The sequence below is a fragment of the Sapajus apella genome, unplaced genomic scaffold (assembly GCF_009761245.1).
Source record: "Sapajus apella isolate SASKATOON/1434 unplaced genomic scaffold, GSC_monkey_1.0 scaffold23, whole genome shotgun sequence".
Classification (NCBI taxonomy): Eukaryota; Metazoa; Chordata; class Mammalia; order Primates; family Cebidae; genus Sapajus; species Sapajus apella.
Genome location: NW_022436963.1, coordinates 17,173,078 through 17,189,054, shown reverse-complemented (window position 1 = coordinate 17,189,054; position 15,977 = coordinate 17,173,078). Strand labels below are relative to the sequence as shown.

The 15,977-nt window shown below is 40.8% G+C and overlaps 1 protein-coding gene across 25 annotated transcripts in view; it reads left to right on the top strand.

Annotated features, from left to right (window-relative positions):
* MAGI1 (membrane associated guanylate kinase, WW and PDZ domain containing 1) overlaps window positions 1–15,977 on the top strand; it is a 677,285-nt gene that overhangs the window by 81,145 nt on the left and 580,163 nt on the right. The gene's annotated exons all lie outside the window — the stretch shown is intronic.

Sequence of the window (15,977 nt, the reverse complement as noted above, 5' to 3'; positions counted from 1 at the left end):
CTGCAATGACTTTGTCATTGCAGTAAACCCTAGGCAGTGTGCAGGTAAGCCTCTTCTTGAGATGGATTGCATGCATGCCTTTTTGATGGCATAATAAGCAGGTCTTTATTGGATGTGAATAGAGTTTAAAATGTTGCTGAGTTGAACACTGGAGGGTGAAGGGATTTCTCCATAGAGTTGTTCCTGCATGTTAAGAATGTTGAGCTAAGTTTAGAATGTCTTATACTGTACCTATTTTTTTTTCCTGTGTAAGTCTCAAAAACTTGATTTAGACTTTAAGGTTTTATGAATGTCCCTACTTTTTTTTTTTTTAAGAGGAAGGCAGAGGGAGGGAGTGGGAGATCGTTTGATAGAGAAGGGTATAAATTACAGTGAATTAGTTATCACAAAGCTGGGTAATGTAAGCTCAATTAAGAAATAGGCCAGGCACGGTGGCTCACTCCTGTAATCCCAGCACTTTGGGAAGCCAAGCGGACTGGATCACCTGAGATTAGGAGGTCAAGACCAGCCTGAACAACATGGTGAAACCTCAGTTCTACAAAATCAGCTGGGCGTGGTGGTACATGCCTGTAATCTCAGCTACTTGGGAGGCTGAAGCAGGAAAATCACTTGAAATTGGGAGGTGGAGTTGTAGTGAGCCAATATCACACCACTGCACTCCAGATTGGGCAACAAGAGTGTAACTTTGTCTCAAGAAAAAAAAAAAAAAAAAAAAAAAGAACTAAAACAATGGTAGCAACCAAGTATGCTCATTCCCTAGTAACCATTGTCTGACCTCTATCCCCATTGATGAGTTTTGCTTGTTTTGGAACTTTGTACAGTTAGATTCCACTTAGTATGGATTCTTTTGTGCCTGGCCTCATCTCCTCAACATTGTATTGAGATTTGTCCATGTTACATGTAGCCGTAGTTCATTCACTTTTATTTTATTTTATTTTTTTATTTTGAGATGAGGTCTTGCTCTGCTGCCAAGGCTAGAGTGCATTGGTGCAGTCACAGCTCACTGTAGCCTTGACCTCCCAGGCTTAAGTGATCTTCCCTAGTAGCTGGGACTACAGTCATGTGCCAGCATCCTTGGCGACCTTTTGTGTTTTCTTTCTTTTTTTTTTTTTGGTTTTAGAGACAATGTTTTGCCATGTTATCCAAGGTGATCGTGAACTCCTGGCCTCAAGTGATCTGCCCATCGCGGCCTCTGTGAGCCACTGTGCCTGGCCCATTTTGATTTCTGTATAATATTATAGCATACATATGTCTACATTTATTCATGTGTCCTGCTTTTGATGATACATGTGTTTCTTGTAGTTTGGACTAATATGAATTATGATACTGTCATTATGGCCACATATGTCTTTTGGTATATATGTATTTTCATTTCTCTAGGATATACCTCAGAGTGGAATTGTAGGATTGGGCCATAGACTGTGCATTTTCTAATCCCAATAAAATACTTCTTTTTTGAGAGGGAGCCTCACTCTGTCACCCAGGCTGGAGTACAGTGGCACAATCTCTGCTCATTGCAGCCTCTCCCTCCAAGATTCAAGTGATTCTCCTGCTCCAGCCATCTGAATAGCTGGGATTACAGGTGTATGCCACCACGCCCAGCTATTTTTTTTTGTATTTTTAAAATAGAGATGGAGTTTCACCGTATTGCCCAGGCTGTTCTTTAACTACTGATTGCAAGTGATCCACCCGCCTCAGCCTCCCAAAGTGCTGGGATTATAGGTGTGAGCCATTGGGCTCTGTCTCCAGTTCTTCCAGTTTATGTTACCTTAAGTAGCCTGTGGGTTTCCATTATTTAACATCCTTGCCAGCACATGGTATTGATGATCTTTTAATTTTACCTGTCTAAAAGTATGCCAACTTTGAGTTTTTAAAATTATTGTGTTTCGGCCAGGCGTGGTGGTTCACGTCTGTAATCCTAGCACTTTGGGAGGCCGAGGCAGGCAGATCATCTGAGATCAGGAGCTTGATACCAGCCTGGTTAACATGGTGAAACCCTGTTTCTACTAAAAAGACAAAAAATTAGCCAGGCATGGTGACATGCACCTGTGATCCCAGCTACTCAGGAGGCTGAGGCAGGAGAATCGCTTGAACCAGGGAAGCAGAGGCTGCAGTGAGCTGAGATTGTGCCATTGCACTCTGGCTTGGGCAGTGATAGTGAAACTCCATCTCAAAACAAAATAAAACAAAACAAAATCATTGTGTTTCATTGAAAAGGAATGAGAGTGAGATTTAGAGCCAGAAACTCTGAGTTTAGCTTAAACCCTGGTTGAAGGGCTACCGGGTGATCATTTGAATCCTTAACTGAATGTGGGACCATTTTCTTAGACCTCACCCTATAGAATTTCACACACTAGGCTCCAAATGCTGGAGGCAAGCTGTGCAAACCTACACAGTTATTTACCTCTTTGAGACTCAGTCTCCTTATCTGCAAAAGGATGTCATTTTACATTCCTCACTGAGGCTGGTATGAAGAGGATATCAGTCATTCCACCAAAAAGCTTGAGTTTCTGGTCCATAGTTATTATCAAAAAGAAGTTATGAGGTTGCTCTGAGTCACAGGAAGAAGTGACTGGCTACATTGCTGTGGAACACTCTTAGATTTATTTTAGTTTATCTATTTTTAGGGAAACAAAGTTATTTCACCCAGAGCATTAGACGTCAAAAGTTGATATATCCTTTCTGGAACTGCCTTGTTTGTTTGATGTCCGGGTGTCTATGTATGTTTTGAAGGCTGGCATGTTTATGGCTGAGCAGAACCATAAACACTCCTTGGGCCCAGGGCTGCTCTGGATTTGTGTATATTTGATACAAGGGCAGTGGAAAAGGAAATCATCTTCAGCTTGTGTTTTGACACAGAGGAGTTTTGCTTTTCCTTTATCAACTCTCTGCATCCTCCACCAAAAACAAACAAAATTCCGGCATGGGTAAATATTGTGACTGGCAGCCTTAGTGGTGTTGTTTTTCCCTTTGCTACAATTGCAGAGAGACTGAGGGTGGCATTGTAGAAGATGCATGGTTGTCATTCTGATATTTCAACCAGAACCAAAGCAATTCTGGAAACGAAAAAGTGAGGTAAAGAAAAATAAGAATTACAAGATAATTTTTTTTTTTTTCTAAGGGAAGTTGTAAGGCAATTCAAGGAAGGAAAGGAAAAAAATGTTATACGGGTTTGCATTTCTTCTCCTATCATCCATATTCGTCATGCCACTGCTCCTGAGCCTTAGACTAGATAGACTATTCAAACACAGTTGAGCTTCATTTCGGGTGGGTTATTTGGTACCTTCCCTCCCAGCCTTTTGCTTCATTTAGCCTGCTCAGTGAAACTCAGCTGGAATTGAGGTGCAGCGGTCTAGGAGGCTCGGAGAGGTTTAACCACTTATGTAGCCACTGAGAGTTTGACCTGGTGGAATTTCATGTACATTTAATTAAGTATGTTTGTTTGTTTGTTTGTTTATTTTGAGACAGAGTCTCGCTCTCTCACTCAGGCTGGAGTGCAGTGGCGCAATCTCAGCTCACTGCAACCTCTGCCTCTCGGGTTCAAGCAATTTTCCGCCTCAGCCTCCGTAGTAGCTGGGATTACAGGTGCCTGCCCACCACATTCGGCTAGTTTTTTTTTGTATTTTTAATAGAGACGGGGTTTTACCATCTTGACTAGGCTGGTCTTGAATTCCTGACCTCATGATCCACCCACCTCTGGCTCCCAAAGTGCTGGGTTTACAGGCATGAGCCACTGCACTTGCCCCTATTTATTTAAGAGACAGTGTTGTCGAGGCTGGGCCTGAACTCCTGGGTTCAAGTGATCCTCCTGTTTTGGCCTCCTAAAGTGTTGGGATTACAGGTGTGAGCCACCACACTTGGCCAAGGCTATTTTCTATCAGCTTAAGAAGTTATTTGCCTCTAATGTGTTTTCTTCACTTTCCCCCCTCCTCCCTGTCTCTGTCTTTCTCCCCATCTCTCACTGTCTCTCTGTCTCTGTCTCTCTCTTTCAGGAAGTGAGTAAGGGAAGAAAGACCAGATAAGAGAGAGGTTAAAACTGCCGTGCTCTGATTTCACCAACAGGACTGGATCCCTCCACATAGTCTCTTACTAACTGCATGATTTTGAGCAAATTCCTTCATTTCTCTAAGTCTCACTTCTTTCATCCCTCAGTGGAGGTAACACTCATTTGTGCACCTCATTTGTTATGAGGGTTATGTTCAGAATGACAAATATGAGAATTTGCACAAATAGCAGCAGCTGCCCTTACTGGCACTTCCTCAGTGCCAGGCACTGTTCTGAGTACCTGCTTGGTATATATCCTCAACAGCTCTGTGGGTTGGGGCCTGTGGTTTATAGGTGAAGAAACTGAGGCAGAGAGTGTTTAAGAAACTTGACTGGCCAGGCACGGTGGCTCACACCTGTAATCTCAACATTTTGGGAGGCTGAGGCAGGTGGATCACCTGAGGTCAGGAGTTTGAGACCAGCCTGGCCAACATAGTGAAACCCCATCTCTACCAAACATACAAAAATTAGCAAGGTGTGGTGGTGTGCACCTGTAGTCCCAGCTACTCGGGAGGCTGAGACAGGAGAATCGCTTGAACCTGGGAGGTGGAGGTTGCAGTAAGCCGAGATTGCATCACTGCACTCCAGCCTAAGTGACAGAGCAAGACTCTGTCTCAGAAAAAAAAAAAAGCAAAAAAAAAAAAAGCTTGACTAAGATTCCTCCAGCAACAAGTGGCAGAGCTGAGATTGGAATGTGACGCAGTGTAGTCCTGAGTCTGAGTCCTCTGTTGCAGCACTGCTGTTTCCCCACTGTGCCTCCTGAAAACACACCCCACCCCTCCTCCTTCGATCTGTAGATAACTGTTTCACAGTTTGACATAAATTCCTATGTAATTTGAAGCAACAAACCTGGGGTCAGACAGTCCACTGCCTGTGCATCTTGGCTGTTTCCGAATCTGTCGTGTCACAGCCATTTTCCATGTCAGTGCCTATGGCTCTACCCAGGTAAAAAATTAACCACCTTGGCCAGCGTGGCCCCTGTCGCTCTGGCTTGGCGGGTGCTGGCTTTCTTTCAGAGCAGCCCCGTTCTAGCTGGCCTGCTGCCTAGGCCCTGGCTTTCTTTCCCACAAGGTAGCTTCTGAGAAAAACTGTGGGAAACAAATGACTTCAGAGGTTTTTAGAAACAGAAGTGCAAACTCTAACAAATTTCACCTGGCCCAAAAATGTTATTACCCAAAATCTTGAAAACATTTTCTTATAGGATTATTCCCCCAAGGTTGTTAATCTGAGAATGATCTAGGGCTAACAGGCCTGACTTTTTGCCCCCTGATATTGGAGTCTTGTGTAGCTGAATGCCAGAGTGTTGGGGGGTGGAGGTAAAATATTTCTCTGGAGGAAATGAAGTCATTTTATTTAACATTATAGCTACCTCTGGGACTCTATCATTTCAGAAAGGGAATGTCAGTTCACACAGCCAAAATGAAGCTTTTAAATTAGTCCAAGAAACCTTTTAAAAGGTAGCACTAGGTTTTCAGATCCACAAATATTTATTGAGTCATATCTGTCCTAAGGATTCTTGCTGTGGTTAAATTTTACCTAATGAGCATTGCCTAGTCTAGGTAAATGTTATTGTAGCATTATCTGCTTCTCTCTTTTAGTGGTTGGTGTTTTACTTTGGGTGCTACAGAGTGGCAGCAAGCTGCACTGTTTCTTTGCTGAGGTTATTGTGTGAAAGAGTCTTATCTGGCCCTGTGAGCCCCGCACAGCAGGGAGACAAACCTTCATTTGTTCAGTGGAGGAAAGAATGTGGCCTTGTACACCTGCCTCCCTGGATACACCTGTAGGGCTGGTTTCTCTGCTGAAACCTCCCTGCTGAGCTCTTGACAATGCTGCAGTTGGCTCAGCCCTGGCAGCATTGTCAACAGAGACTGGGCTCAGAGGGACCCAGGTTTCTGTGTCCTTCTCTTGCTGGTTAAATCCTTAGTATGTGTATAATCGCTCTCAAGCTGGGGAGGTGAAGTTGAAACCTGGCTTATCACTGGGCCTAGATTCTCCTGCAGCATATTTTAGATAAGAGTGGAAAAAATGCCAGGCCCAGCATTAGCTGCCCTGAGACTGAGGAGCTTTGTTTTTCCTCATGAAGGCGTTTGGTTTAGTCTGGAAATCTGCCTGTGAATAGGCCAGAAGGTATAAAGGCAGCCGTCCTTACCTTATCTAGTTTTAATTTTTCAGCAAGTGATTTGGAAGCAAGCATGAAGATTTGATCAGAACCTTTGCTCACTTGCAATGAGTAGAGTCTTGTTGCTTGTTTTTGTCTGGTATTGTCCTCCTCTTGAAAACCCCATAGGCAGCTGCTCTCTGTTGAAATTCCAGTTCTGTGACCTTGGGCAAGTTACTTAACCACTCTCTGAGCCTCGGTTGTCTCATCTGTAAAAGGGATAGTATAATAATAGTACTCAACTCATAGGTTGTATTAGGGATTGCAGAGCTAGTACTTGTAGGCCTTAGAACAGTATCAGCACCTGGTAAGTATTATGGAAGTGTTTGTCAAGACAAATGAACAACGGGAAATACTTTGTACAGTCAATTGTATGAAGTGCCACTGATCTTTATGTGGTCTTTCTGGTTGGTGAATATTCTAACACACACAAATTTATCATTAGATCCAAAGAATTGTGTTTTGGTACATAGTTAAGATACTCTTTTCTTTTACATATACAGTGCTTGCTGTTCTTCCTGTTCTCTTTGCAGAGCAAAAGTATCGGAAAAAAACAAGTGCAAACACTTCCTTCTAATATTGGTTTGGTTGTGGGCAAAAACAGGAATTATGAGTCATGAACACCAAATTAACAGGAATGAGCCAAGGCAAAATGACATCCTAAGGATAGGGGTCATCTTTGACAAACAGACACACAAATTTATCAGGCATTACAATAGCATTCTTAACCTTAACCTTGGAGTCCATGGGTCCCCAAGAAGTCTGTCAGAGAAATAGGGGATCTGCAAATTCGGGTGGGCTTAAAGTTATCCATCTACACTTTGACTAACCCCTAACCAAACTTGAGCATTTCGTCTTATTATGAATGTAGGCAACAAACCACAGTGGCAGAATACTTATGACTTTGTTGTCAGTAGGAATCTCAGATATTTTAGTATCACATTACAGTCTCATTTACACTTATCACTACAGTAGCTAATAGATTCACCATTATTTATTTATTGTTCTTCATTGCCTTAATTAATCATTATATTATAAATTTAAGAATATTTTGTTCACGATAGTTCAGTATAATTAGTTTCCTTTGGACTCTTACACATTTTATTTTATTCATTTATAAACAATATTCTGAGGTAATAATAGTCATCACTAGACTGCCAAAGAACTCCAGGCACAAAAAAGATGAAGAAGTTTTAAAGCTGAAGGCTTAAGCGGATTTGAATCACTAGAGCTGTGCTGTCCAATAGAAATATAATGCGAACTACCTGTAATTTGAATTTGTGTAGTAGCTACTTTAAAAAGTAAAAAAGCAAAGGTGAAATTAATTTTAATACATTTTATTCAATTAGATATATTTAAAATAATATTATTTCAACAGGTAGTCAATATTAAAGTTACTTGTGAGATATTTGATGTGTTTTTCCTAAGTCATTGAATCAGATGTGTAATTTATACTTCAGAGTATATCTCCATTTTGATGCACAGTTTCATTGGAAACATTTGATCTGTTTTTACATTTAACAAAATTTCACTGAGAAAGTAGATTCAGGTAGTTCCAAACACATGAAATGCTTTCCACTAACAGCATTGAGTATTTTAGATTTAAATCATTGAAGATGAAATAAAATGAGAAATTCAGTTCCTCAGCCACGTGAGCTGTATGACAAGCCTGTAGGGTCTGCTGGGGGTTACCATATTGGATCATGCAGCTCCAGAGCCTGACTCCACGCACAGTTCTCTGGGAGGAGAATACAGTAATTGAACGGATGCTTCGAATGTGGCCTAACATAAATTCGTAAACTTTTAAAAAATGTTATGAGATTTTTTCCCTCCCTCCCTCCCCTCCCCTCTCCTCTCCCTCCCCTCCTCTCTACTCTCCCTCCCCTCCCCTCCCCTCCCCTTTTCCTCCCCTCCACTCTCTTCCCCGCTTTTTTCTTCCAGCTATCGTTGTTGCTAGTATATTTGATGTGTAGTCCAAGACAATTCTTTATTTTAATGTGGCCCAGGGAAGCCAAAATAGTGGACACCCCTGCCCTAAGGTATCCCTGCACTCTACCAGTTTGTTAGTAGGTCCTCACGTGGGTAGTGACAGCACACAGTGCAGAGCTCTGTCTGGGACTTTGTGTGACTCAAGGGAAGCATTTCCATTTAAGTGGTGGCTTTTGCACATCAGTGGGGGGTAGCATTTTGTAATTTCCAGTTGAAGAGGGATTTACAAATTCTTGGAAAGGAAAGATTATAATTTTTTTTTCCTTTGAGCAATCTTTGGCATAACAATAGAGTTTGATTTACATAGGGATTTTTAGTACTTTGCTTTTATTCTTTGTTTGTTTTTCTCCTGTAGTGTCTTCCAGAAAGGGTAAGCTGTGGGACACATTTTAATCTTTTAAATTAGTTTTTCATGGATTCTCAACATTCTTTGACTATCATTGAACAGCAAGGGTACAAGCCTAGGCTTTCAGTCTTTTGGGGCCATGGGAGAATATGCAGATCTATGCAGAGGATCCTTACCAGAAGGGTTCTTTGAGGCTCCATGCTCCCAGACCTTTCGCTAAAGTTGTTAGAAATGTCTTTTCCTTTTCAGGAGTGGTCACTGAACTAAAGCTTGGTAATTTCAGCCAATGTTAGGTTTTCCACCTGGGTGGTCCAGTCTACTTTCATATCCTAACTTCTTTGTTTAACTTTAATACTGAGTGTGGCTTTTTCTTTTCTGTTGATTAAAATTGACAAGTGGAAAATATTGCTAGTCCTGATGTAGGTTTTTTTTTTTTTTTTTTTTTTTTTGAGATGGTCTGGCTCTGTTGCCCAGGCTGGAGTGCAGTGGTGCAATATCAGCTCACTGCAACCTCTGTGTCCTGGGCTCAAGCCATCCTCCCACCTCAGCCTCCTGAGTAGCTGGGACTACAGGCACACACCGCTCTGCCCAGGTAATTTATGTGTTTTTTTGTAGAGGCAGGGTTTCGCCATGTTGCTGGTTTCAAACTCCTTACAGACGTGTGCAACCATGCCCAGCCCCGATTTAGTTTAAATATAAAACTGGAGCCTAGATATAAAAGTAAACTTTTTTCCCTAGATAAAAAAAGTTTAAAAACTTAGGACTTTAGGTAGATGTGGAGGTTTAGGTTTAGATCCTACCAGCAAGTGGACTTTCCCCATGTATCACTTGTGATGTATCTTGGCACGTTGGAGAGAAAGTTGAACTCCTTTGAGCCTTAGGAACTTGGAGGCACGTCTCATACTTCAGTGGAATGCTGGACATGTTGAATATTATACTGTGTTAGGACTTGCGACTGAGAATAAAAAGCACATTTTCTTCTCATGAGGGATTGTTGTCTTGGTAAAATGAAGCAGTAAACTTGGACAAGTCCAAATGATGATTGAGACAGAAGATAACATTTGTCAGTGAATTCCGTTTTGTTTTCTTAAGTCTGCATCTAATAGGAACTTAGTGATTTCCAGCTAGCTAGTAGTAATAACAACAGAAATAGCAATTGACCTTTAACACCTCATCCAACATGTTTAGTGGGAGCTTACTTTATGTTAAGCACTATTCCAGAATATAGGGACGCAAATGATAGACACGGAGCTTGCGTCATTTTATTATGCAGGTGATGGGAAGGTATCTGATATGACATGCGCTCTGGACCAAGGCCCTTGCATTTTAATAAGTGGAGTGAATAAAAATTTATAGCCAAATGTCATGATGGCAGCAATGGAACTGTGCTTCGGAGGTGACAAATGCTTTGAGGAATATAGAGTGACAGGACAACGTGAAGGAATGACAACTGCCATCTTTGCCTGTCTTTTTCTCTGTGCTACATTCACTTTGCTGTTGTCACCTTCTTAGGCTGGTGACTGGACAGTTGGAAGAGACTGTGGATAATTCAATTTGGGTATTTGGCTTTGGGACATAAAATTGAACTGCATAATTCATGGATAGGTATCTGTAGCATCATCTTTGTGCTCTGTAGAATGTGTTGACTGATAAAGGATTTTATGATGCTGAAATCCTAACAGTTTTACCATTAGCTTAAATATTATTTCTTGGCATATATAGATTTTTAAATCTGTGGGTCAAAGATAGACATCCTCATTTGAGACTTAGTGATTTGTTTTATAAATATATTGATAAGCTAAGCCAGTTTGAATTGTGTCCTTCTCTTTTAAAGAAAAGATTTCCCCAACTTAAACCTGGAGTTAGACGTCTTTTGGGTTAACCCTATTGAACTTTTCAAGACTTCTCAGGCCTCTGGGCCTAACTGAAATTGTAATTTAGTGAGGCTGGACAAGTGATTTTTAATTTCATTTGAAAGTTACCATAAGCTCTACTTTAGCAATTTGGTTTTTAGTATAGTAAAAGAGCACATGTATTGGGCATTTTATTTAGGCTATTGCAATAGCGAGAACTTTCATTAATGAGGAAAGTCTCAAAGAAAAGGGAGAAAATTTGGGGTTTTATAAAACAAGGGAGTCATTTAGGAAGGCTGGAGGTAAATCTTATAACATTCCAGGGCAGTGTCCATTGCTGCTAGAAGCAATTATTTTTAAAAAGATATTGCTAGGTGGGGCATGGTGGTTCACACCTGTAATCCCAGCTACTCGGGAGGCTGAGGCAGGAGAATCCCTTGAACTCAGAAGGTGGAGATTGCCTTGAGCCGAGATTGTGCCATTGTAGCCTGGGCAACAAGAGCAAAACCCCATCTCAAAAAAAGAAAAAAAAAAGTTAATACTAAAAATAAAATAAAATAGCTGGGCATGATGGTGCATGCCTGTAGTTTGCTACTCAGGAGACTGAGGTGGGAGGCTTGCTTGAGCCCAGGAGATCCAAGCTGCAGTGAGCTGTGATTGCACTACTGTACTCTAGTCTGGATAACAGAGCAAGACCCTGTCTCAAAAAAAATAAATCAAAAAACTGATATTGCTGATTAAAGCTTTCACTTGAAAGCCTCAACAGTAATCAGAAATGTGTAATTTATAATTACTGCAAATTGAGCATAATAATTTTATTATAGCTTACCTCAGTGTATTCATTTGATGATTTTAAAATATAAACATAGGAGTTTTCATCCTTTAAATTTATGTCAGAATTTAGAGACATGTTGTATGATTCTCTGTGTTTCTCCATTTTAGGTTGATTGTATAATTGTTCCAGGTATTAAATATATTTAGGGGATATTTATACCTTACATATTCTGTTTGGGGCATTACAAATTCTAATCCCAGAATTATTATAGATAAAACCATACATATAAAAAGACAGAGGCCTCTTATCTTAGCATTTTGTTAGTCTGCTTTTAGGAACTGTTTGCTATGTCTTACAGGTACAATTTTCTTCCAACATTGGGATCCTCTTTCCTTCAATAACTGCAGGCAACATAAGCTGGGGAGTTATTTTACATAACAATAGGATAAGATGTTATTTGTTTATAAGTTATTCAGCGTCTAAAGGCCTTAAGGTACCAAGCATAACACAAGATAGAAAAGAAACAAATTTGCCTTGACATTTAGCTGTAAATTGAAATTAATTCATATAAAATACTGAGATGAAACACTTTAGTTGTAGAGTTTTGCATACTGCTTAGGTTTCATGATTTTGTCACTTTAGATTTCCATTCAAAAATGTGCTTTTAAATAACTCTGTAAACTCATTAGCTGAGTAAAATTCTCCAGCTATCCACTTTTTCCTGTATTTTCTTACTCTGCAGGCGAAAACAGCATTTTAATATTTAACATTCTTACGTGATCTCTTTCATGTGGATTGTTTTTTGTTTTCTTGTCCCTGTCCCTACCTATTCTGGAGTCATAACAGGCCGGTGGGTGCACTGCCAGATCTGGGTGTGCGTGTGTGGTGTCAGGATACCATTACTGGGAAATGGATGACTGCAAAACAGTGAGGCCTGCTTGTAGGGAGATGACATAACCAGCAGCTCACTGAATGCCATTGCCAAGACAAATAGGATTGAGCTCTCCCCTCTTGGTGGCTGTTCTCATCCATGCTGAAATTCATTGCCACCCTTGGCTCTGCTTTTCTGTAACCTGGAGGAGCTTACTGAAATTTCTACCCAAAGGAAAAAAAAAAACAGAGGGACCAAAACAGGATGTAAGTGAAGTTTCAGTGTTCGAAACCAGGAAATAAATGATGAAATGTAGAAAAGCCAGGGAGGAAATTCTAACTGGCACCAAGTTGGGAGGTCAGCATCAAAGGCCACAAGATGCTGACGAGGACTTGTATCCCAAAAGTTCTTTAACTTGTGCTTCTTGTGAGTTGAAGTAACACATTTTTTTATTCATTCTCCATCACCACCCTTTCTAATTACCAGTTACCCCCCTTAGTGCCCTGGAGGGCATGCAGGAATGACGGGAAGTTCCAGGACCTCACTTGGACAGCCACCCTAGGTGGCCACCCCCTTCCAGTGTCCATGCAGTAGGCAGACTGTAGGGTCACACCCAGAGAGCTGTGTAAGGTGCATTTCCTCTTAAGTACAACATAAATTAGAGAGCAGGAAAATGTTGGCTGTTGATTATTTTTTTGAGGGAGTATATTTAATACTATTTTAATATTAAAGAATTTTAAAAGAATTATTATCACTTTACTGCTTGCCTCTCAAGTGTGGCTTTATCCACTGCTCTGTCTCTAGCACCTAGAACAGGGCTTGGCAGTGTTGAAAGAAAAGCTTCAGCCAAATTAAATTTAAAGGAGTTTAATAGAGCAATGAATGATTCATGAATCAGGCAGTCCCCAGAATCACAGCAGATTCACAGCAGATTCACAGAGACTCCAGGGATGCCTTGTGGTCAGAATAAATTTATAGGCAAGAAAAGAGAAGTGACATACAGAAATTGGAAGTGAGGTGCAAAAACAGCTGGATTGGATACACGTTGGCGTTTGCCTTATTTGAACAAAGTTTGAACACTCAAATAGTGTATTACTGGTTGAAGTATGGCTGCTGAGATTGGCTAAGACTTAGCTATTGTTACAGGCACATACTCCTAAATTAGGTTTTCAATCTTGTTTACCTATTAAGTTGGGTTATGATTGGTCCACAAGGGCTCAAATATAGAAGTACAGAGTCCTTCTCAGGCCATATTTAGCTTGCTTTAACAGCAGATACTAGATACCCATTAAGTTTTCATGAAATGAATGTATGGTCCACAGATCATCAGCCTCAGAATGTCCTAGGTGATCATTACAAAATAACTATTAGATACTAAGTTTAGTACCTGGGTGATGAAATAATCTGTACATCAAATCCTCATGACACAAGTTTATTCATATAACAAACCTGCACATGTACCCCTGAACCTAAAGGTTAGAAACAACAGAAAAACCAAATGCAGATTCTCGAGCACAGCCTAGGCCTTCAAAATCAGAATGTCTGGGAGAGAGCCCACAGAATCTGCATTTTAAAAACGGCTTCCCCTGCAGATCCATAGGTGCTCTCAGATTTGAGCACTCTTATCCTACAGACACACCACTTGTTTCCAATTTCCTTGTTGCTTTTCATATATGTTGTAACATGATGAATGAATTTGGTTCCTGTCCTCTATTTCATGCCCCATCACAGCAATATTATGTAATGGATATCCTCAATATAATGAATGAATGCCAATATTATATAATGAATATTTGCCTGGCTGTTATACATTTTAATGCTGTCAGACAAAATTGACACTCTCTTTATTACCTATTTCCCCGTTGTTGAATTACCCACCTCTTTACCTCAACTATCTTCCTTTATTCTGTATTTTCACAGAGAGTATGAAATTTAGACATACATCTTTGTTTTCTTTTATTTTTGAGCTATTTCCTTGGTGAGCTGGGTGTTCTTTCTAGAAGTTTCTTGCACACAGGGTATCTAATATCCAGAGGGCTCCCTTCATGGTTCCCTTCCTTCATGCCTTCCTTTTCCTTTTTTCTGTTCTTCCCCCCCCCCTTTTTTTTTTGAGACAGAGTTTCACTGTTGTTGCCCAGGCTGGAGTGCAATGGCATGATCTCAGCTCACTGCAACCTCAGCCTCCCAGGTTCAAGCCATTCTCCTGCCTTAGCCTCCCGAGTAACGAGGTTTCACTATGTTGGCCAGGCTGGTCTCGAACTCCTGACCTTGTGATCCATTCACCTTGGCCTCCCTAAGTGCTGGGATTACAGGTGTGAGCTACCACACCCAGCTGAATTTCTTTTTTCTAGGGCATGAGAGAAGATTCAGTGAGAAAAAGGGACATTTTCAAAGAATGTTTCTCCTTCTTCTCCCAGGAAAAGAAACACAGAACAAAACAAAAATGTAGCCAATCTGCCATGAAAAATGCAACTGTAAACATTATAATTTCTCCTTTAAATAACAGAGTTATGTAGATTGTATTTGTCTAACAAGCACTTACATACCACTTGCTGTAGGTCAACACTGTTGTGGGCATTTTACAAATTTTTTTTTCGAGACAGAATTTCACTCTACCATCCAGGCTAGAGTGCAATGGCATGATTTTAGCTCACTGTAAACTCTGCCTCCTGGGTTCAAAGAATTCTCCTGCCCCAGCCTCCTGAGTAGTTGGGATTACAGGTGCATACCACCATGCCCAGCTGATTTTTGTATTTTTAGTAGAGATGGGGTTTCACCATGTTGGCCAGGCTGGTCTCGAACCCCTGACCTGAAGTTACCTGCCTGGCTTGGCCTCCTAAAGTGTTGGGATTACAAATATTGACCCTTAAAACAAAATTTGATCTGCATAACAACCCTCTAGGGTGTAGGTGCTCTTATCTCCACTTACGGATGAGGAAAGTGAGACACTTGCCAACATTCTACATGATATACTTAACTGTAAAATCAGAAAATGACAGTAATAATTAGAACTTTGACCTCATATTGAACAGTGATAGTTAGAAACCAAAAAGAGAGCCAACCATTTTATATTAGAGTTGGAAGCATGTCAAATGTTTTTTCTGGTCCCAGGGTAATGGGTCTGGGAGACCAAGCAAATTATGTTCAAATCCCAGAATGATCAACTGTCTGTCTGAGGCTATTAAAATATATCTGTACTTCTCCAGAGCACAGATAAAACTTCTTCAGATATCATTTGCTTGTTTCTGGGCAAAGCATGTGAAAGCCAGTCACCCTCAGTAAGGAATTCTTTTGGTTTAAAACTGAGTATTTCACTAGTGTCAGGATTATTCCTTTTGCTGTTTTTTTTAACGTGGTTTTTTTTTTTTTTTTGCAAATGGTGTTATATTCGCCATTATTAAAAGTAACACTTCTGACAGTCTATACTGTGCATACTTCGTGGTGAAGCTGCTGGTCACAGGTGAGGAAGGAAAGTGACATTCTCTAAGAAAGCTAAGGATGGGTGCGATGTCTCATGCCTATAATCCCAGCATTTTGGGAGACCAGGGCAGGCAGATCAGTTGAGCCCGGGAGTTCAAGACCAGGCTGGGCAACACAGTGAAATCCCCTCTGTACAAAAAATAAAAATAATTTGCGGGGCATGGCGGTGCATGCCTGTAGTCCCAGCTACTCAGGAGGCTGAGGTGGGAGGATTGCTGGAGCCCAGGAAGTAGAGGTTGCAGTGAGCCAAGATCACATCACTGCACTCCAGCCTGGTCAACATACTGAGACTCTGTTCCAAACAACCACAACGACGACAACAACAGAAAGTTAATCCTTTTCCTTTAATGCCTCAAAGCCTTTGGGAAACACTTCTTAATTCTGAGAACGTTATTTTCTTCATTTATGAGAGAAGCCAAACTCAACAGCTTTAGACTTTAAAGTTGGGGTTTCATTTCAAT